Raw genomic sequence first — 22237 nt, forward strand, 5'->3', positions numbered from 1 at the left:
ACAAACAGGCTGAGAAGGAGCAGCCCAGAGAGGCAGGAAGGAAGCCAGAGAGGGGTAGCAATGCCGCCTCTTCCAGGAAGGCCTCCTGACCAGCCCCTCTTGACAAAAGACAAGGGCAGGTCCTGGCTCAAGAACTCACATGTGCTCCCCATGACGTAAATTCTGGGGGACTCATCAGTTTCACGAGGTGATTGTGAGTATATATGTTATGAGTCCATTTAGGTGATGTTCAAGAACAGACGAAGCTAATCTATGGTGGCAACAGTAATCAGAACAGTAGTTGCCTCTGGGAGGGTGGGGACAGGGCTGACTGGGAAGGGGGCCGAGGGGACTTTCAGGAGTGATGGCATTATTCTGTATCTTGATAAGGTTTTGGGCGGCACTTGTGGTACAAGAGGTCTGCATTTGTGGTACACTTAAGATTTGTGCAAATTTTGCATTTCACCACAAATTTTGCCTTGGGGGAAAAAAGAACTCTATTTAATGATATGCATGCTTAAGCATGGGGGGGAATTTAGTGGTGTCTGTAGTTTCCTTTGAAATGGATCAAAAAAGAAATAAGGTGGATTGACAGGGGGATAGATATGTAATAAAGCAAAATATTAATGGCAGCATCTAGGTGGTGGGTGTCTAGGTATTCACTGTAATATTCTTTATTTTTTCCATCTTTATTGAGATATAATTGATATATAACACTGTGTAGGTTTAAGGTGTACACTAATGATGATATATGTATATGTGTATATATATATATATATATATAGCTATAGCTATATATCTATATCTATACGCACACAACATACATATATACCTTTTCATGTACCTGTTTGCCATCTGAATATCTTCTTTGGAAACTTGTCTATTCAGGTCCTTTGACCATTTTATAATTAGATTATTTGTTTTTTTTCACTGCAACATTCTTTCAACTTTTTTGTCTGTTTGAAATTTTTCATACTAAAATGTTGAGAAAAAAAGAGACGGGGCTATAGTTAGAGCAACACGATAAAGTAGTATTGGATTATAACCCAAATAAGAAATAAATGGGTGGGAATGTAAATTGATACAGCCACTATGGAGCACAGTACGGAAGTTCCTTAAAAAACTAAAAATAGAACACCATATGACCCAGCAGTTGCACTACTGGGCATATACCCTGAGAAAACCATAATTCAAAAAGAGACCACAGGGCTTCCCTGGTGGCGCAGTGGTTGAGAGTCCGCCTGCCGGTGCAGGGGACACGGGTTCGTGCCCCTATCCCGGAGGATCCCACGTGCCGCGGAGCGGCTGGGCCCGCGAGCCATGGCCGCGGAGCCTGTGTGTCCGGAGCCTGTGCTCCGCAGCGGGAGAGGCCGCAGCGGTGAGAGGCCCGCGTACAGCAAAAAAAAAAAAAAAAAAAAAAAAAAGAGACCACAATGTTCATTGCAGCACTATCTACAATAGCCAGGACATGGAAGCAACCTAAGTGTTCATCAACAAATGAATGGATAAAGAAGATGTGGCGCATATATACAATGGAGTATTACTCAGCCATAAAAAGGAATGAAACTGAGTTATTTGTAATGAGGTGGATGGACCTAGAGTCTGTCATACAGAGTGAAGTAAGTCAGAAAGAGAAAAACAAATACTGTATGCTAACACATATATATGGAATCTAAAAAAAAAATGGTTCTGAAGAACCTAGGGGCAGGACAGGAATAAAGATGCAGACGTAAAGAATGGACCTGAGGACACAGGGAGGGGGAAGGAGAAGGTGGGATGAAGTGAGAGAGTGGCACGGACATGTCTACACGACCAACTGTAAAATAGATGGCTAGTGGGAAGCAGCTGCATAGCACAGGGAGATCAGCTTGGTGCTTTGTGACCACCTAGAGGGGTGGGATAGGGAGGGTGGGAGGGAAACGCAAGAGGGAGGGGATATGGGGATATATGTATATGTATAGCTGATTCACGTTGTTATACAGCAGAGACTAACACACCACTGTAAAGCAACTGTACTCCAATAAAGATGTTAAAAAATAAAAGAAATGACCATGAGTCCAGAATGATATGAATAATTGAGTGAATAAAGTAAGAGATGGGAGAGAAGAGACAAATTTCCCATGCAGAAGAATTCCAGATAATTTATGTAGCTACTCTACCCTCAAGGGTGGAGCATAACTCCCTACTCCTTAAGTGTGGGCTGAGCACGATGACGTCCTTCTAAAGGGAACAGCACAAAAATGAGGGAAAAAGTAACTTTGTAGTCAAGAAACCCGACAAGTCCTGCCTCAGCCAGGAGTTCAAGGTCAGCATCAGAGTCATGTTGCTAGTCTGTACCCTTGATGTGATGTGAGGAAAATGGTATTTTACTTCTGTGGTTTTCTTCCCCTAAACCCAGGACCTCAGTCTAATCATGAGAAAAATATCAGTCAAACCCCAAGGTAGGCACATTCTACAAAATACCTGACCAGTCCTCTTCAACACTGTCAGGTTCATCCAAAACAAGGAAAGGCTGAGAAACCGTCAGAGCCAAGGCGAGCCTCAGGAGCTTACATGTCATGTGGTCTCCTGGATGGGGTCCTGGAACAGAAGGAGGACACAAGTAAAAAACAAGGAGCTCCAAATAAAATATGGGCTGTAGTTAACAACAGGGCATAGATCTAGGTTGTGAGGAAGGTACCAGAGCAACCTAAGATGTTAGCAGCAGGGGAAATGGGGCCAAGGGTGTATAGGAACTCTCTGTACCATCCTTGCAACTTTTCTGTAAATGTGAAACAATTCTAAAATAAAATTTTTATTTAAAAAAAAGCAAGCCATTTTTTAAAAATGATAAAGAGTAAAAAAAAAAAAAAGTCTACGCTCACGGGTATGAACAGGAGACAGCTTCGTTCCTTCTCACCCTGCCTTCACACTCCATCTGTCTCAGCCCCCTTTCCCTCCTCCGTGGCTATATCAGGAGCACAGCTTCTAGATTTTCTTGCCATCTGGGGGTTTTCCAACTGTCCCAATCTCAGGGGGTCAACAGTCCAGCCTAACTTAGTATCAAAACATCCATCTGGCATCCAGCTCAGTCACTCCCCGTTTCCAGGCGGAGGCTTGACCTAAGACCCCACAGACCAAGGGAGGGGGTGACCCGTGGCGGGTCTGCCCGGTCACCTTGCTCTCTTTGTCCAGTCTCTGAGATAGACACGCCTTCCTTTCTTCTCCTTCCCAAGTTGTGCCAGTCTGACAGCTCTCTGTCTCACGGGAATCCTTGGGAAGCCCCCCCCCCGCCCTCCCTCCTCCCCTCAAGTCCACCAAGAATTCCTGCTTCCCGTCTTCAGCAGCAAATCACTGCTGGTGATGATGCTCTTTAGCCCAAGACCACCAGAAACATACCTGCAGCTGAACAAGCTGGGTTTAGTACTCATCACAGTGAGAGAGAACACACATCCTGGGGTGAGAGGTAACACAGACCAAGCAACGGGGTGCTACGGGCTGCACTGGGTCCCCCTAAATTCATATGTTGAAATTCACCCCCCACCCCGCCAGTGTCTCAGATGTGACTATGTTTGGAGATGGGGCCTCTGACAAGGTTATTAAGTTAACATGAGGTTAATAGGGGGAGTCCCAATCAAATATGACTGCTGCCCTCGTAAGAAGAGGAGATCAGACATGACAGAGGACAACCACGTGAGGACACAGCAAGAAAGCAACCATCTACAGGCCAAGGAGAGAAGTTTCAGAAGAAACCAAACCTGCCGACACGTTGATCTCGGACTTCCAGCCTCCAGGACTGCAAGAAAATAAATTTCTGTTGTTGACACCCCCCAGTCTGTGGCGCTTTGTCATGGCAGCTTGAGAAAGTGATACAGAGGGTGTTGGAAAGATGCTACAATTGGCTTTAGATTCATTGGGTCATTTTGAGCAGGGTCAAAGGAAGAGAGCTCGCTCTGGATTTGGGTGCTGTCAGGGAGCCGAGGTAACTCTGTGGTTGGGCATCTCAAGAAATCTTACCTACAAACAGCTCATACGACTCAATATAGAAAAGAAACCAATCCAAAAGTGGGCAAAACAACTAAATACACATTAAGGAGACATACGGATGGCCAACAGGTGCATGAAAAGATGCTCGTCATCGCTAATTATTAGAGAAATGCAAACCAAAACCACAACGAGGTATCACCTCACACCAGTCAGAATGGCCACCATCAAAAAGTCGACAAATAATAAATGCTGGAGAGGGTGTGGGGAAAAGGGAACCCTCCTACACTGTTGGTGAGAATGTAAATTGGTGCAGCCACTATGGAAAACAGTATGGAGCTTCCTCAAAATACTAAAAATAGAGTTGCTGTATGAGCCGGCAATCCTATTCCTGGGCATAGATCCAGAAAAGATGGAAACTCTAAGTTGAAAAGATACCTGCACCCCAGTGTTCACAGCAGCACTATTTACAATAGCCAAGACATGGAAACAACCCAAGTGCCCATCAACATAGGATTGGTTTAAGAAGATGTGGTACATACATATAACAGAATATTACTCAGCCATAAAAAATAATGAAATAATGCCATTTGCAGCAACGTGGATGGACCTAGAGAATATCATACTAAGTGAAGTAAGTCAGACAGAGAAAGAGAAATATTACATGATATCACTTATATGTGGAATCTAAAAAATAATACAAATGAATCTATATACAAAACAGAGACAGACTCACAGACACAGAAAACAAACTTATGGTGACCAAAGTAGAAAGAGAGGGGCAGGGAGGGATAAGTTAGGACTATGGGATTAACAGATACCAACTGCTATACATAAAATATATAAGCAACAAGGATTTACTGTATAGCGCAGGGAACTATAGTCATTATAATAACCTATAGTGGAAAATAATCTTAATAAATATATATAACTGAATCACTTTGCTGTACACCTGAAAGTAACACAATATTGTAAATCAACTATACTTCAATTTTTAAAAATTGACATTAAGAAAAAGAGAAATCTTTTCTACAGGAGGGCGCATGAAAGCGAAGATAAAGGGGTACCAGACAAAGAAACAAGTCATCATCTATGGAGAGAGTGGGTGTTTTGCGGTTGCCCAGTGATATTGACTGAAGCGGATGTTACGTGAGATTGTTTGCATCCTGCGGCGGACCGTCCTGACGTGGTGGTGAGCATCACATCTATTCCGTGTATCCTTTCCCACCAGGTACTGGCATTTATCTCCCTGGTGGGCATGATTGCTTCTGGCCGTTGCAGTATCCAGAGATGACGGGCATCACTTATTTCCAGGTGTGACCTGTCTCCCCCGCCGCCCCCCGCCCCGCAGCAGGGTCCTGTGTGGGATGCAGGGTCCGCCCGTCCAGGAACGCCTGCAGCAGATCTTGACATAGGGGAAAGTAACTTGGATCACGCCAGACTCTGCAGTGGGCGCTTACCTATCACGGTACCCCCTGAAGTCATCCCCCCCTCTGTGCTGCACTCGCTCAGACCTTGTCCTACCGTGACCCTCCTGGCCCCTGCTCTTCTTCAGGATACACGTGCCCCATCCCCCGGGGCCTTCTCCCCCTCCGGCAGTCCGCTGGGGTGTTCTCAGTGCCAGGCAAACCTGCTTCTGCTGTGCGTGCTGGGTGTGCCAGTGGGGGAGGTTCCCGCCAGCTGCTCAGCTTCACCTCCCCACACCCCAGCCCCGTAGCCCCAAATTCAGGGGATCCTGTCCTCTTCCACCATGCTCCAGCTCTGTCCCATGGAGGTTCTGAGATGTCTTAAAATAATAGACTTCATCATTCTTCAAGCACGCTGAGGCCAAAGGATCGGGAGGCTACAGTCTCAACAAGATGGTTTGCCATGCTCACAGGTTCCCAGGGCAAGGGGCACTGCCTCTTCCTGGCCTGCAGCTGACTGCCTGTCCTTCTAGCTGTGTCCTCACATGGGAGACAGCGAGGGACACAGAGCGTCAGAGACACAGACACAGGGTGGGGGGACGCTGGTGTGCTTTCCTCTCCCTACCAGGGCACTAATCCCCAGGTGAGGGCTCCATCCTCATGACTTCATCACCTCCCAAAGGCCCCAGCTCCTAATACAATGGTATATTGGGAGTTAGGGCTTCAACATGTGATTTGGGGGTTGAGGGGTGGGAGGACATTCGGTCCACAGCACCCTGCAAGAAGGGAATGGCCTCTCTCTTCTGCAAGAACCCCACCCTCTGATGAGTCCCTTACCTCCAGACGGGTGATGGGGTAATTGTGCCACTTTGGACCTCTGCATGTCTGAAGCTTCTCTTTAGAACAGGCAGACATTTATCACCTATGCCCTTTCCCACTGGGACCTCAGTCAAAGGGCAGAGATGGGGGAAATTCCCTTTAAAAAAAAAACAACCCAGCCTTATTGAGGTATAAGTATTTTGTTTAACTTTTTTTTTTTTTTTGCGGTACGCGGGCCTCTCACTGCTGTGGCCTCTCCCGCTGAGGAGCACGGGCTCCGGATGCACAGGCTCAGCAGCCATGGCTCACGGGCCCCGCCACTCCGCGGCACGTGGGATCTTCCCAGACCGGGGCACAAACCTCTGTCCCCTGCATCGGCAGGCGGACTCTCAGCCACTGCGCCACCAGGGAAGCCCAGGTATAAGTATTGATATACACAGAACTGCACATATTTAATATATACTATTTGATGACTTTGGACAAATGCAAACACTGTGATACCATCACCACAATCAAGGTAATGGATGTTTTCAACACCTCCCAGGCTTTTCTTATTCCCGCTTTTAACATCCTTTTATGCTCTCCTTTGAGAAGGTTCTTTTTTTTTTTTAATTTTAAAATTTATTTATTTATTTTTGGCCAAACCGCGAGGCATGCGGGATCTTAGTTCCCTGACCAGGGATCGAACCCGGGCCCCCTGCAGTGGAAGCGCAGTCTTAACCACTGGACCACCAGGGAAGTCCTGAGAAGGTTTGTGCACCTTCACAAAAAACGACTCTCCAGCTCTCCGTAACTTTACAAATAGGTTGGGTTTTTGCTTGTCTTTAAAAACATTTTTAGTTAAAAAATGTAAAATTACGGTAAAAGACGCAGCATACGACTTACCATCTCAGCTCTCATTAAGTGTACAGTTCAGGAGTGTTAAGTACATTTGCAGTGTTGTGTAACCATCACCACCATCCATCTCCAGAACTATTTCATCTTCTAGAACTGAAACTCTATACCCATTAAATGATAACTCAATAACTCCCCATTCCCCAACCCCAGCCCCTGGTAAGCACCATTCTACTCCCTGTCTCTGTGAATTTGGTTACTCTAGATACTGAATACAAGTGAAATCATACAGTATTCGTCTTTTTCTGTCTGGCTCATTTCACTAAGTATAGTTCATCCACGTTGTAGCGTGTGTCAATTTCCTTCCTTTTTCAGGCTGAGTAGTATTCCATTGTATGTATATACCTCATTTTGCTTATCTATTCATCCTTTGATGGCCATTTATGTTGCTTACACCTCTCAGCTGTTGTGAATAATGCTGCTATAAACATGGGTAGACAAATTCTGTTTGAGACTCTGCCTTCAATTCTTTTGGGTTGTTGAAAAACAAAGTTCAACTGAGTAAAATTTAAAGATCTTATTGTCTTAGGCAACAATTCATGAGTCAAGCAGCAGCCAGTGTAAGCAGAGAGAAAGGAGCTCTGAGAAGCTGTACAAAATGCGAGTCATTTATAGGCAGAAGGCAGCAGAAGTGAGGAAGTCACACTGGGCAAAAAAGCAGGTTGGTTACCGCCAGGTTGCTTTCCTTTAGGGGATGGCAGGGTCTATCAGGCAGGTTACCTAATCAGGGCTAATAAGGTGATTCCTGATTGACTGGTTTAAGATTCCATTTCTGGGAGAGCAGAAACTGTAATGAAGTCTTTTTTAAAAAAATAAATTTATTTATTTTTGGCTGCATTGGGTCTTCGTTATGGTGCACAGGCTTCTCATTGCAGTGGCTTCTCCTGCTGCAGAGCACAGGGTCTAGGTGCGCAGGCTTCAGCAGTTGCGGCACGCGGGCTCAATAGTTGTGGCGCACGGGCTTAGTTGCTCCGCGGCATGTGGGATCTTCCCAGATCAGGGCTCAAACCCATGTCCCCTGCATTGGCAGGCAGATTCTTAACCACTGCGCCACCAGGGAAGTCCCTGTAATGAAGTCTTATTGGGTGACACAGGGCTTAGCCTAAGTGACTTCATTTTGAGCCTGTTTTGTTTTTAACAGGGTATATACTCAGAAGTAGAGTTGCTGATGTTTGTCTGTTTTTGTTTCTATTTTCTACTTTTTAATTTTACACTGCAGGGGTTTTTTGGTTTTTTTTTTTTTTTTTTTTTTTGGCCACACTGAGCAGCTTGCGGGATCTTAGCGCCCCCACCAGGGATTGAACCTGCACCCTCGGCAGTGAAAGTGCAGAGTCCTAACCACTGGACCGCCAGAGGGCTCCCTACACTGTTATTTTGAAATAACTTTAGATTTACAGAAGAGTTGTCCCTGACGTTAACATCTTACATAAGCAGGGTACATTGGTCAAAACTAAGAGATCAACATTCACACATTAGAATTAAATAAACTACTCACTGTATTCTAATTTCCCATTTTTCTGCTAATGTTTCTCCAATCCAGGATCCCACATGACATTGAGTCTCCTCCTGTCTGTGACAGTTCTTCCCTCTTTCCTGGATTTTTATGACCTTGACAGTTTTGAGGAGCCCTCGTCAGGGATTTTGCCCAACCTCCCCAAGTCTGATTTTGTCTGATTTTTTTTTCGGGATGGGACTAAGATTGTGGCTTTGCAGGGAGGAACGCCAGAGAGGTGAGGTGCCCTTCTTGTCATGCAGGCTGTTTTCCTTGGATGCACTTTTAGTTTCTGGTAGTGGCTCTGGGGACCCCAATGTGCAGCACAATCTATATGATGACAAATTGTGAACAGAGATGTGGTAGAAAAGAACTAGCAGCTATGAGTGGGTATAACAAGGGACCTACTTTATTTGGTATGATGGGGAGGTATTCTGGAGGTAGTGATAGAAGATGGTACCTGAAGGATCAGAAGAAGCTGCGGGGAGAGAGTTTCAGGCAGAAATAACAGCCTGTGCAAAGGCCCTGAGGCAGGGACAAGCTTAGAATTGGAGGAACAGAGAGAAAACCAATTCATGTGTGTGTGTGTGGGGTGCTGGTGTGAGTAAGGGAAGGGGTGTTCTAGAGGATGAGGCCAGGGAGGTGGGCAGGGCCAGCTTGTGCAGGGTCTGAAGTCTAATAGGGATTTTAGAGCTTATTTTCAGGCAGCAGAAGCCACTGGTGGGGGCGAGGGGGTGCTGGTTTAAGCAAACCTGGGCATGGCATTGTGGCTGTGAATGGAGTTCGGCAGGAAATGGTACGTGGGCCCAGATGCTGAAGGTGCGTTTAGCTCTAGCAGGTATGCCAAAAATTAAACCATTTTATTTATAGCATGACAGCCACACAGCGATTGGCCACCAACTAAGAAAAAGGCAGCATAAGCTACAGGCTCCTGGAATCCCCTCTGAGCCACTCTGGACAGGTGTGTCTCACCTGGACCGGCAGGAAAAGGAGCGTTCAGGGATTTTCGAACTTTTTTCTCTCTTTCCTCTTTTTTTTTTTTTTTGCTCTTATTTTTTCACTCACAGTCTCTTGGGGGGATTAGGGGGGGCAGGGAGTGCAACTCAATTCATGCTTAACAGGAAACCGTGCTCAGAAGCTGAAGCAGAGAGAAGTGAACGCAGAGCTGACTTGATGCAGGAAGGGATGGAACCTCGATCCCCCCAACAGGGTCCTCCGCTTTGCCCTGAAGGATAGTGTTTAGAAGGAAGGGCTCTGCTGCAGGATGGACATGTCACAGATCTGCCGTTTGCCGGCTTGGTGACCCCGTGGCTTGGAATATCCCTCTCCAGAAAAAATGGAGCAAGACATCCTTACCCCATATGGTGCTGCAAGTTAATAAATTAATACCTGTCCAAGGGCTTATGTGGTGTGTGGCACACAGCAAATGCTCAATAGCTGTTTTTTTTTTTTTTTTTTGCGGTACGCGGGCCCCTCACTGTTGTGGTCTCTCCCGTTGCGGAGCACAGGCTCCGGACGCGCAGGCTCAGCGGCCATGGCTCACGGGCCCAGCCGCTCCGCGGCACGTGGGATCTTCCTGGACTGGGGCACGAACCCGTGTCCCCTGCATCGGCAGGCGGACTCTCAACCACTGCGCCACCAGGGAAGCCCATTAGCTGTTATTTTTTATCGAGAAGAAATTCACATGAAATTAACCATTTAAAAATGCTGGAGAGGGTGTGGAGAAAAGGGAACCCTCCTACACTGTTGGTGGGAATGTAAGTTGGTGCAGCCACTATGGAGAACAGTATGGAGATTCCTTAAAAAGCTAAAAGTAGAATTACCATATGATCCAGCAATCCCACTCTTGGGCATAGATCCAGAAAAGATGAAAACTCTAATTTGAAAAGATACATGCACCCAATGTTCATAGCAGCACTATTTATAATAGCCAACACATGGAAGCAACCTAGGCATCCTTTGATGGATAAAGAAGACGTGGTATGTACACACACACACACACACACACACAAACACACACGCACGCATGCACGCACGCACCATGGAATACTCGGCCACAGAAAAGCACGAAATAATGCCATTGGCAGCAACATGGACGGACCTACAGATTATCATACTAAGTGAAGTAAGCCAGAGAAAGACACATATTTTATCACTTATATGTGGAATCTAAGAAATAGTACAAATGAACTTATTTACAAAACAGAAACAGACTCACAGACATAGAAAACAAACTTCTGGTTGCCAAAGGGGAAAGGGGAGGGAGGGGGATAAATTAGGAGTTTGAGATGGACAGACATACACTACTGTATATAAAATAGATCAACAGGTCCTACTGTATAGCACAGGGAACTATATTTTATATCCCGTAATAAACCATAATGGAAAAAAATCTGAAAAAGTATATATATGGATATATATATACATATATATATATATATATATATCACTTTGCTGTACACCTGAAACTAATAAAACATTGTAAGTCAACTATACTTCAATAAAAAGTTTTGAGGGGCTTCCCTGGTGGCGCAGTGGTTGAGAGTCCGCCTGCCGATGCAGGGGACGCGGGTTCGTGCCCCGGTCCGGGAGGATCCCGCGTGCCGCGGAGCGGCTGGGCCCGTGGGCCATGGCCGCTGGGCCTGCGCGTCCGTAGCCTGTGCTCCGCAATGGGAGAGGCCACGGCAGTGAGAGGCCCGCGTACCGCAAAAAAAAAAAAAAAAAAAAAAAGTTTTGAAAAAAATTAAAAGTAATTTAATGATTGGAAAGCATGCAATTCAATGGCATTTAGCACATCCACAAAGCAGTGCAAACATCACTCTATCTAGTTCCAAAGGAAGCCCCCCGTGCCTGTCAGCAGACACTCCCCATTCCCCTCCCCACAGCCCCAGGCAAGCACTCATCTACTTTCTGTCTCTCTGGATTTGCCTGTTCTGGACATTTCCTAGAAATGGAATCATACACTGGGTGACCTTCTAGGTGTGGCTCTTTCACTCAGAGTCACATCTCGAGGTTCATCCACACGGTGGAATGTATCGGCTCTTTTTCACTTTATGGCTGAGTAAGAATCTGGTGAGTGGCTAGAACTCATTTTGATTATCATTTTTCCTTTTACTATTACAACCGCCACTACTTCTGCTATTATTATTACAATTGCTGGGAATGTTTGCGCAAGAGGAGGGAAAACTGGCTGGAGAAGGAAAATGGATGAACTCAGAGGGACACACATGTGGGTTCACATCCCAAATCCCTCACTGTATAGGTCTGCAGTCCCATGGAACTCACACCCCTGATCTGGCCTCAGTTTTCTTAGCTGCAAAATGAAGTTAATGATCCCCACTTAAGTTTGTTTTTATTCAATTTTTCATTTTTAAAATGTGGTAAAATGTACATAACATTAAATTTCCATTTTAGCCATTTTTAAGTGTGCAGTTCAGTGGCACCAAATACATTCACAGTGTTGTACAACCATCACCACCTTCCACAGAACTTTTTCAACTTGTAAAACTGAGACTCTGTTCCTACTAAACGCCAATTCCCCAGCCCCCCCAGCCCCCAGCCCCTGCACCCACCATTTTTCAGGGACAATGACCGTATTTTATATCTTGATAGTGGTTTGGGTATCTAATTGTCAAAACACAGCTCCTAGTACATTTAAATGTGTCCACTTCATTTCGCTGAATGCACATTTTAACACACAACAAAAAAGAAGGAACATGAAGTTTGAACTCTAGGTAATGATGCACTTGCTGAAATATTCAGGGAGAAGCATACTGAAGTCTGCAACTGACTTTATTTATTTATTTTATTTATTTTTTGGCTGTGTTGGGTCTTTGTTGTTGTGCGTGGGCTTTCTGTAGTTGCCGCGAGCGGGGGCTACTCTTCGTTGTGGTGCGCGGGCTTCTCATTACAGTGGCTTCTCTTGTTGCGGAGCACGGGCTCTAGAGCGCAGGCTCAGTAGTTGTGGCGCACGGGCTTAGTTGCTCCGTGGCATGGGGGATCCTCCTAGACCAGGGCTCGAATCCATGTCCCCTGCATTGGCAGACAGATTCTTAACCACTGCGCCACCAGGGAAGCCCCTGCAACTGACTTTTAAAGGCACCCCAGGGACTTCCCTGGTGGCGCAGTGGTTGAGAATCCGCCTGCCAATGCAGGGGACACGGGTTCGAGCCCTGGTACGGGAGGATCCCCCATGCCACGGAGCAGCTAAGCCCGTGTGCCACAACTACTGAGCCTCCGCTCTAGAGCCCACGTGCCACAAATACTGAGCCCGTGTGCCACAACCACTGAAGCCCGCACGCCTAGAGCCTGTGCTTCGCAACAAAAGAAGCCACCGCACTGAGAACCCCGCGTCCGGCAACAAAGAGTAGCCCCCGCTCGCCGCAACTAGAGAAAGCCCGTGCACAGCAATGAAGACCCAATGCAGCCAAACATTTAAAAAATAATTTAAAAAAATAATAAAGGCACCCCAAACACCCCAAGTGGTTTGATGGATAGCTACGTGATAAAACAGAGTAGAATGTCAATGGTTGAACCCAGGTAGTGTGTATGTGGGCAGTCACTGTGACATTCTGTCAATTTCTCTGTGTGTTTGAAACATTTTCATAATAAAATGTTGGAGGAAAAGCTCAGCCTGTAACAGTCATCTCACCCTCAGTCTTGTTAGTCTCTTCAGTTATTAAAAAACCCCCTCCGGGCATCTGGCAAAACGTGCGTGGGAAGAGAGGTTTTATTTAAGGAGTCACCGGGATCGGTAGTCACGGTGCTGCAGAGCGCGTGTGTCACAGTCGCATCTCTGAGTTGGGACCCTTCTCTTCTTTGGAAAGAAGCTTCCAGCAGTCCCAGCCTTAGTGGGAAGTCTATTCGGCCTTCCTCTGTGGCAGCTGTCTCCACCGTTTGAGGCAGTATGTTTCTGACACCCATTCCCACATGCGTTTTCCCCATACCACCAAGCCATTCTCCGACACCAGCTGGGTGCCTTTCTGTTCACTCAGTGGAAAAGATGCAAAGTATTTACACGGGAAGGGGCTCAGAGCTTTCATACTCTCTTCTCTGAGGGGCACCACCTTCCCCAAATCTCCACGTGTTCACCAGCCCGGCAGCTCTCCGTTTAAACCCCTTCCGTTTGGGGTTTTACGGAGGCTTCAATACATAGGCAAGATTGATTAAATCGCAGCCATTGGCGATGGATTCAACCTCCAGCCCCTCTCCCCTCCCTGGAGGTCGGGGTTGGGGGGAGGGTGGTGAGACTGAAAGCTCCAACCCTCTAATCACATGGTTGGTTCCCCTGGCAACCAGCCCCACCCTCAAAGGCACCTCATTAACAAATTCAGGGGTGATTGAAAGGGGTTTGTTAGGAATATCAAGACACCTTTATCACTCCTATCACTTAGGAAATTCCAAGGGTTTTAGGAGCTCTGTGACAAAAACAGGGAAAAAGACCAAATTATATTTCTTACTATAAACCACAATATCACAGGTAGACAGTGAGCAGGGGTCCTGGGCTCAACCTATCATATAGTCCCACGTGTGGGACTTTTCCTCTTGAGTTAAGGCAAAGATGCTTTGCCTCTTTTGTTTCCTGCCCATTCTCACAGCTTGATTTCTCTAGTCCCTTCCATTCCAAAGGCTACCCAGCATCTTGGTAATAAATTCCTTCTTGGCCAAAACTAACCAGTTATTTTCTGTTGCTTGCACACCGAGACTCTGAATTGATACAGTACGAATAAGAGTACAATCACTGCTACTTTTACTAACTAACCTTACTTAAGGGTTCAGTATATACAAAATGTTTTCAGGCATTGATCAAAATCTTATTCCGCTCCGGCTGCTATAACAAAGAAGAGGCCAGGTGGCTTATGAGCAACATTTATTTCTCACAGTTCTGGAGGCTGTCCAAGACCAAGGTGCTGCTAGATTCCATGTCTGGTGAGGGACCATTTTCTCTCTCCACCATGTGAGGAAACCAGGACCCTCATCAGAATCCAACCATGCTGTCACCCAGATCTCAGACTTCCCAGCCTCCAAAGCTGTGAGCAATAAATGTTTGTTATTGCACTCTATACAGCATTCTGTTAGAGCCGCCTGAACAGACTAAAACAGGACAGATGGCTCTTTGCTGTGGGGCTGTCCTGCACTGCCCTGCACATTGCAGGATGCCTGGAAGCAACCCTGGCCTCCATTCACCAGATGCCATAGCATCATTCTCCAGTGGTGACAATCAAAAACATCTCCAGCATTTCCTGATGTCTGTACTTGGGACCCTTCTCTTATTACTGTTGATTCCATGAGCCTGTGGTAATTATCCAGCAGATTCCAGGGACTCTAATTACCCAGCTGGTTCTAGGAGCTCCTGGTGCAATTACCCAGCGGGTGGTTCCTAAGACTATACCATGATCCCCTAGGTGCTTCTAGCTACTCTACATACTTCAGTGACTGTACATAATTATGGGCCAATTCCTAGAACCCTGCCATAACTAGCTGGCCTTTTATAGAAATCCAATCATAATTACCCAGACAATTTATTTTATTTATTAAGTAGAGTGCCATCAAAGCTTCTAGTATTTAAGCCCCTCTTCTGGGTACCAGGGACATAGACAATACACAATATAGATTCAGAGTTCCATCTGTCTCCCTCTGCAAGAATATAATATCCTCAAGGGCAGGTATTTTTGTTTTGTTTACTGATGGACCTCAAGAACCTCAAACAGTGTCTGGCACACAGCAGAGGATCAGCAAATGCTTGCTGAATGAAGAAATGAATTTGTAGATAAAAAAACCATTTTTCCGGGACTTTCCTGGTGGCACAGTGGTTAAGAATCCACCTGCCAATTCAGGGGACAGGGGTTTGATCCCTGGTCCGGGAAGATCCCACATGTCGTGGAGCAACTAAGCCCGAGCGCCACAACTACTGAGCCTGCGCTTTAGAGCCCGTGAGCCACAACTACTGAAGTCCGCGTGCCACAACTACTGAGCCTGCGCTTTAGAGCCTGCGAGCCACCATTACTGAGCCCGCATGCCGCAACTACTGAGCCCACGCGCCTAGAGCCCACGCTCCGCAGCAAGAGAAACCACTGCAGTGAGACGCCCGCGCACCGCAACGAAGAGTAGCCCCTGCTCACCGCAACTAGAGAAAGCCTGCGCGCAGCAGCGAAGACCCAACGCAGCCTAAACATAAACATTTTTCCTTCAACCTGGAAGGGAATTTCTCCACTGCGGCCACAAGAGGGAGCCCAAGATACAACTTAATTCTTCGCAGCCCCAGGTGGGCAGTCTCTGCCCCTCGGCCTCCAGGACCAGGGCCAGGTGACTGCCCTCCCCGCCCCCAACTCTCTCCAACCCCTCACCACATCCTTTCTCCTTGGGGAGGCTCCACCTCCCCATCTGTACTGGGAGATGCAAATGCCTGGAATGAGCTGCTCTGAAGAGCAGAATGGACAGAAAATGCATGAACTTGAAGGAGCTTTAAAAACATTACTGCCTGGGTCGAAGCTCATCAAATGATATACATTAAACATGCGCAAGTTTTAAAAAAATATATCAATTACACTTCAATAAATCTGTTAATAAAGAAATAAAATTTAGGGCTTCCCTGGTGGCGCAGTGGTTGAGAGTCCGCCTGCCGATGCAGGGGACACGGGTTCGTGCCCCGGTCCGGGAGGATCCCACGTGCCACGGAGCGGCTGGGCCCGTGAGCCATGGCCGCTGAGCCTGCGCGTCTGGAGCCTGTGCTCCGCAACGGGAGAGGCCACAGCAGTGAGAGGCCCGCGTACCGCAAAAAAAAAAAAAAGAAATAAAATTTAAAATTACACTGAACTATGTCGGGGAGGGGGAAATTTCCCCTGTACCCCTGTTGACTTATTGTGTCTGGACTAATAATAAATTAGAGACAAGGCAGATTAACAGGAGAAAAACACATTTTAATTAGTCCGCACAGAGGACTCATAGAAATGGGACCTAAGAAGTGGCTAAAGCTGGCAGCTTTTATACTTTTTGGACAAAGAATAACTTGGTGAGCAATCGACAGTCCAAGGAAACTTGGGCTTTGGATGTTTCGTTGGTGAGGACTCTAAAGAGCTTGGGCTTGGCCAGTAAATTAGTAAAGCAACAAGGTTTGTTTCTACAGGCTCTTTGGCTCCAAACTCCCCGTCTCTGAGGATACGGGTGTCCTTCTACCTCCAGGTGCAGGAAGGGTACCTCTCATATAAGAGACACTTTCAGGGAGACACAGGTCAGAGTGTCCTTCTCACATCAGCTGCTCCTCAAGCAACTTCAACACAAAACAAACAACATGTCTATGGTGGCCTATTTTGGGGTGGCCTGCCCTAGCCTCAACAACAACAATGCAAATCCAACAGCAGTGCAAATCCATGAGGCTAGCACAAGAACCTTGAACATCCCAATACAATCAACAAAATAAGAACAATCAAAGGAACCGACAATAATGCCATCTCCCAAGGCAGTAACGTGCTTTAGAAAAAACTTACCGGGCTCCCTGGTGGCGCAGTGGTTAAGAATCCACCTGCCAATGCAGGGGACACGGGTTCAAGTCCTGGTCCGGGAAGATTCCACATGCCGCGGAGCAACTAAGCCCGTGCACCACAACTACCGAGCCTGCGCTCTAGCGCCCTTGAGCCACAGCTACTGAGCCCGCGTGCTGCAACTACTGAAGCCCAAGCACCTAGAGCCCGTGCTCTGCAACGAGAAGCCACCGCAATGAGAAGCCCGTGCACCGCAATGAAGAGTAGCCCTCGCTCGCCTCAACCAGAGAAAGCCCGCGTGCAGCAACAAAGACCCAACGCAGCCAAAAATTAAAATAAAATAAATAAATTTATAAAGAAAAACAACTTACCAACCATATACTTCCTTGTTCCCAGAGAAGAAAACATGCTCACAAAGGTTATCAGGCAGCAGCGTCACTGTGTCCGAATATCAGCGAATATGAAAGCAGGATGAGTTCCACTAAAAATCAAAGCAGAAATAGGAGATGACTACAGTTAGCCAAGGTCACAAGGATGGGGCCCTGATCCAACAGGACTTGTATCCTTACAAGAGGAAGAAGAGACACCAGATACCTATCTTCCTCCGTGTGCGGGCACAGAGGGAAGAGCACATGAAGACACAGCTAGAAGACAGCTGGCTGCCTGCAAGCCAAGGAGAGAAGCCTCAGGAGAACGCAATCTTGCCGGCACCGTGATTTCAGGCTCCAGGACAATAAGACAGACAGTAGATTTCTTTTGTTTAAGCCGCCCAATCTGCAGCGGTCCGAGCAGGCTAATACAGGACGTAAATATCAAAGATCAGTGCAAATGCCAGCTCTGCTTTCAGCTTGTAGTAATTTCCTACGGTTGTTTTAACAAATGACCACAGCCTTTGTGGCTCAGAAAAACACAAACGTATTGACTTACAGTTCTTGAGGCAAGAAGTCTAACATGGGTCTCACTGGGCAGGGCTTCATTCCTTCTGGAGGCTCCTGGGGAGAACCTGTTCCTGTGCCTTTTCCAGCCTCTAGAGACGCCTGTATTCCTTAGCTCGTGACCCCGTCCTTCATCTTCAGGTCTCTCCTTGACTCTCCTGCCTCCTTCCTTTAACGAGTATCCTCGTGATTACATGGAACCCACCTGGTTAACCTAGGCTCATCTCCCCACCTCAGGATCAGCTGCGTAGCAACCTTGATTCTACCTGCAACTTTAATAGCCTCTTGCACGTAATGGAATATATTTACAAGCTCTGGGACTTTGGAAGTGGACATCTTTGTGTTGGGGGAGCATTTTTCTGGGTACCACAATCTGCAAGAGGTCCCATCACCCGCAACTGCTGCTGTGTGACCTTGTGAAGGGGATATTTCCCCTCTGGGCTCTCATTTCTTCCTCCGACCTGGACAATAACCCTTTCAGTTGTATCAGGCAATTTTGAGCCATTGATGGAATAAAAAAATGTCACGGACCCAGTGCAGACCTGGAAATTGCTTATCAAATGCTAACTATCCTCGTTATCATTAATGTTAAATATATAAATCGGACACTCGATTACATTTCCATCACCCTACTTGCAAACACCCCCACCCCTGCCCAGCATCCGCCAACCCAAAGCCTCGAGGCCCAGCTTCCTTCACTCCTCAACCATTTGAGCAGTGAAAGACCCAGCTGGCCTGAGTCTGCATGGAATTCCACTCCCCCTTTCCCACTTGAACTGAACTGAAATGGGATCTCGGAAAAAGGTCTGAGCGGAATGAGACGATGCCCACGAAGGGGACCTGGTCCATCTCCTGGATTCTAGCAGCTCTCTGAAACACGGGAGACACAGACTCGCAACGTGCCCAACTCCCTGTGCTCGGTGGGAATCCAGCTACAGGAGAAACCTGGAGGAGAAGCAGAAACCAACCCCCAACCCAGCCCCAAAGCGTCCCACCATGTGGAGCCCATCAAAAGGCTGCAGGATGAGTTCAGGAGGGGAGGACTGACCCAGGATTTTGATATCTCAGAACAGCCTTTAATACTGGATAAAACCCACCTCACACTCAATAGGATGGCTACTATAAAATAAACCCAGAAAATAACAAGTGTTGGACGATTCCACTTCTATGAGGTTCCTAGAATAGTCAAATTCATAGAAATAGAAGGTAGAATGGTGATTGACAGGGGACGGAGGAAGGGGGGTGGGGCTTGGTTGTTTAATGTACAGAGTTTCAGTTTTGCAGGATGAAAATAGTCCTAGAGATGGATGGTGGTGACGGTTGTACAACAATGTAAATGTCCTTAATTCTACTGAACTGGACACTTATAAATGGTTATGATGGTACCTTTTATGTTATGTGTATTTTACCACAATAAAAAAATGGGAAAAAAAGTGCATAAACGGAGGCAAAGTACAGTGGTTCTCTCTGGAGTACAACTGATGGGTGATGCTTGTTCTGTGCACTGTTCTGTATTTTTTGAATATTCCACAACAGTCGTGAGTTTACCTGGAAATTTTTTTTTTTTTTTTGCCAAAGAGAAAACCACAAATGCTGGCTGATTTATTCACTTAGACTCTTAGCAGTCACTTTCCTGGGCCTATGTTGCGTTCTGGGGACAGAGATGAAGCAGCCCTGGAGCTGCTTGTGAATTAGGGTAGGGGACAGATGTGGGAAATGTCCATATTATCTAGGCATTCTGTGATGTGGGATCTGACAGGAGGCAGCAGAGGGCGCTGTGGAGGAACAAAAAGGGAACTCCTACTTGAGTGAAAGGTTTGGGGTTGTGTGTGGGAAGGTGATGGGAATGGACACCAGGCTTAGAAGGGACCTTGGTACCTTATCTGTTCTCATTAAGCCTGTGCCCTCAGCGCCTTACAGGTAGCAATTACTTATGTATTTATTTTTGATTATCAGAGCATCACGTACCAGTGGAGAAAAGAAACACTATCATGAATGAAATTAAGACCATTAACTGTCCCAATATCCTGGGATAAACCACAATGGAAAAGAATATGAAAAAGAATGTATATACGTGTATAACTGAATCACTTTGTCGTACAGCAGAAATTAACACAACATTGTAAGTCAACTCTACTTCAATAAAATAAATTTAAAAATAATAAAAGTACCTGATTGTACAATTTTCAAAATAAATCACAAGGAGAAACCTAGCTATTCCTTCAACAAATGTCTGACATCGAGCAGGTACCCAGTAAAGACCTATTGATTGGATGCAAAAAAAAAAAAAAGGAGCATTAATTGTCCATTTGGAAAAATAAAACAATTAGATTCCTAATTTACACCATATGCAAAAATTAACTCCAGTTGGATTGAGAAACTAAGCGTGGAAAAGAATCTAGGAAACTCCTCCTCGGTCCTGGATGTTATAAAGTTATTCTTCTATAGTATGTTCTACTTATTTAAACAACACAAAACACTTTTAAAAATAAAATTTATTGGGCTTCCCTGGTGGCGCAGTGGGTGAGAGTCCACCTGCCGATGCAGGGGACACGGGTTCCTGCCCCGGTCCGGGAAGATCCCATGTGCCGCGGAGCGGCTGGGCCCGTGAGCCATGGCCGCTGGGCCTGCACGTCTGGAGCCTGTGCTCCACAACGGGAGAGGCCGCGACAGTGAGAGGCCCGCGTACCGCAAAAAAAAAAAAAAATAATAAATATATATATATATATATATGTTTTTTGTTTTGTTTTGTTTTGTTTTTTACTGAATATCTACTATGTGCCGGTTACTGTTCTAGATACAAGGATAAAATGGGAAACACTACCAAAAAAAAAAAAAAAACCTCTAGAGATTAGAATAGCAATACATTCTAGAGGGAGACAGACAGTAAAGAATATTAGTAAGAAAATACATAACAAGGCTAGTGATACATGCTGAAGGAAAATTAAAAAACAGCAAAAGATAAATATACAAACTGGAGGCGGTGTAGCAGTTTTAGAAAGGATGGTGGTCTGGGAAGGTCTAAGTGAGAAGGAAACATTGGAGCAGGACTAGAGGACAGGATGTGGTGAGGAGCCATGTGCATCTCTGGTGGAAGAACATTCCAGGCAGAGAAAACGGCATGTGCAAAGGTCCTGAGGCAGAAGCATGCTCGGGGTGTTCTAGGCATAGCAAAGATACCCATGTGGCTGAAGCAGAGCCAGTGAGGAGATACAATGACAGAAGATGCGGAGCCCTGTAAATCTGACTGAGATGGCAAGCCCTGGAATGATTCTGAGCAGAGTGATACAAAGTGGCTAGTTTGGGTTGCATTTTATTGCCAAATTGTATTTTATTATCCGCGTGCTTTATTCCATGGAATCTGGCTTGTATTTTGGAGAAAGATCACATTTGTTTGTTTGTTTGTATTTATTTTTCTTTTTGGCCGTGCCATGCAGCATGTGGGATCCTAGTTCCCCCACCAGGGATCAAACCTGTGCCCCTGCGGTGGAAGCACAGAGTCTTAACTACTGCCAGGGAAGTCCCCCCCAACGTTTTTTTTAAATTGAGATACAACTGCCATATAATATTGTCTAAGAATGAGGTGAACCACATACTGATTTGATACGTTTATATTGAAGTATGATTGCCATTGTAGCGTTAGCTAACACCTCTGTTGTGTCATGTAATTATAATTTCTTCTTGCGGTGGGAACATTCAAGATCTAGCGTCTTAGCAGGTTTAATGTTTAGAAGACAGTTCTATTGTCCATAATCACTATACTATGCATTAGATCCCCAGGACTCATCTACTAGTTGCAAGTTTGTATCCTTAAACCACATCTCCCTATTTCCTCCACCCGCTTGCCCCTGGTCACCACCATTCCACTCTCTGTTACTGTTTCACTTTTTTTAGATTCCACATATAAGTGATATCATACAGTATTTGTCTTTCTCAGTCTTACTCATGTCACCTAATATAATGCCCTCAAGATCCAACCATCGCGTTATGGCAAATAGTAGGACTTCATTTTTTCTGGTAGCTGAGTAGTATTCATATATACACCACATCTTTTTTTTTTAATAAGTGATTTTATTTAATTTTGGTCGAGCCACATGGCTTGCGGGATCTTAGTTCCCCGACTAGGGATTGAACCCGGGCCCTCAGCAGTGAAAGTGCAGAGTCCTAACCACTGGACCACCAGGGAAGTCCCACACCACATCTTTATCCATGCATCCACTGATGGACACTTAGGTTGTCTCCATATCTTGTGCATATTGTGAATAATGC

General features: G+C 46.0%; 1 protein-coding gene across 10 annotated transcripts in view; it reads right to left on the reverse strand.

Moving 5' to 3' along the window:
- The window catches only part of TTYH1 (tweety family member 1), a 59352-nt gene that overhangs the window by 15533 nt on the left and 21582 nt on the right, over positions 1–22237 (reverse strand). For 7 of the 10 annotated variants that reach the window (XR_014013753.1, XM_081216408.1, XM_081216409.1 and 4 more), the window contains exons 3-5: positions 17405–17514; positions 2443–2559; positions 812–954 (exon numbers count right to left, since the gene is read on the reverse strand). The gene's annotated coding sequence lies outside the window, so the exon portion shown is untranslated. Of the gene's footprint in view, positions 1–811; positions 955–2442; positions 2972–17404; positions 17515–22237 lie in introns of those variants that run through there. The other 3 variants (XM_081216407.1, XM_081216410.1, XM_081216411.1) reach the window with 3 other exon arrangements.

The sequence above is a fragment of the Mesoplodon bidens genome, assembly GCF_964165515.1.
Source record: "Mesoplodon bidens genome assembly, chromosome: 18".
NCBI classification, from domain to species: Eukaryota; Metazoa; Chordata; class Mammalia; order Artiodactyla; family Ziphiidae; genus Mesoplodon; species Mesoplodon bidens.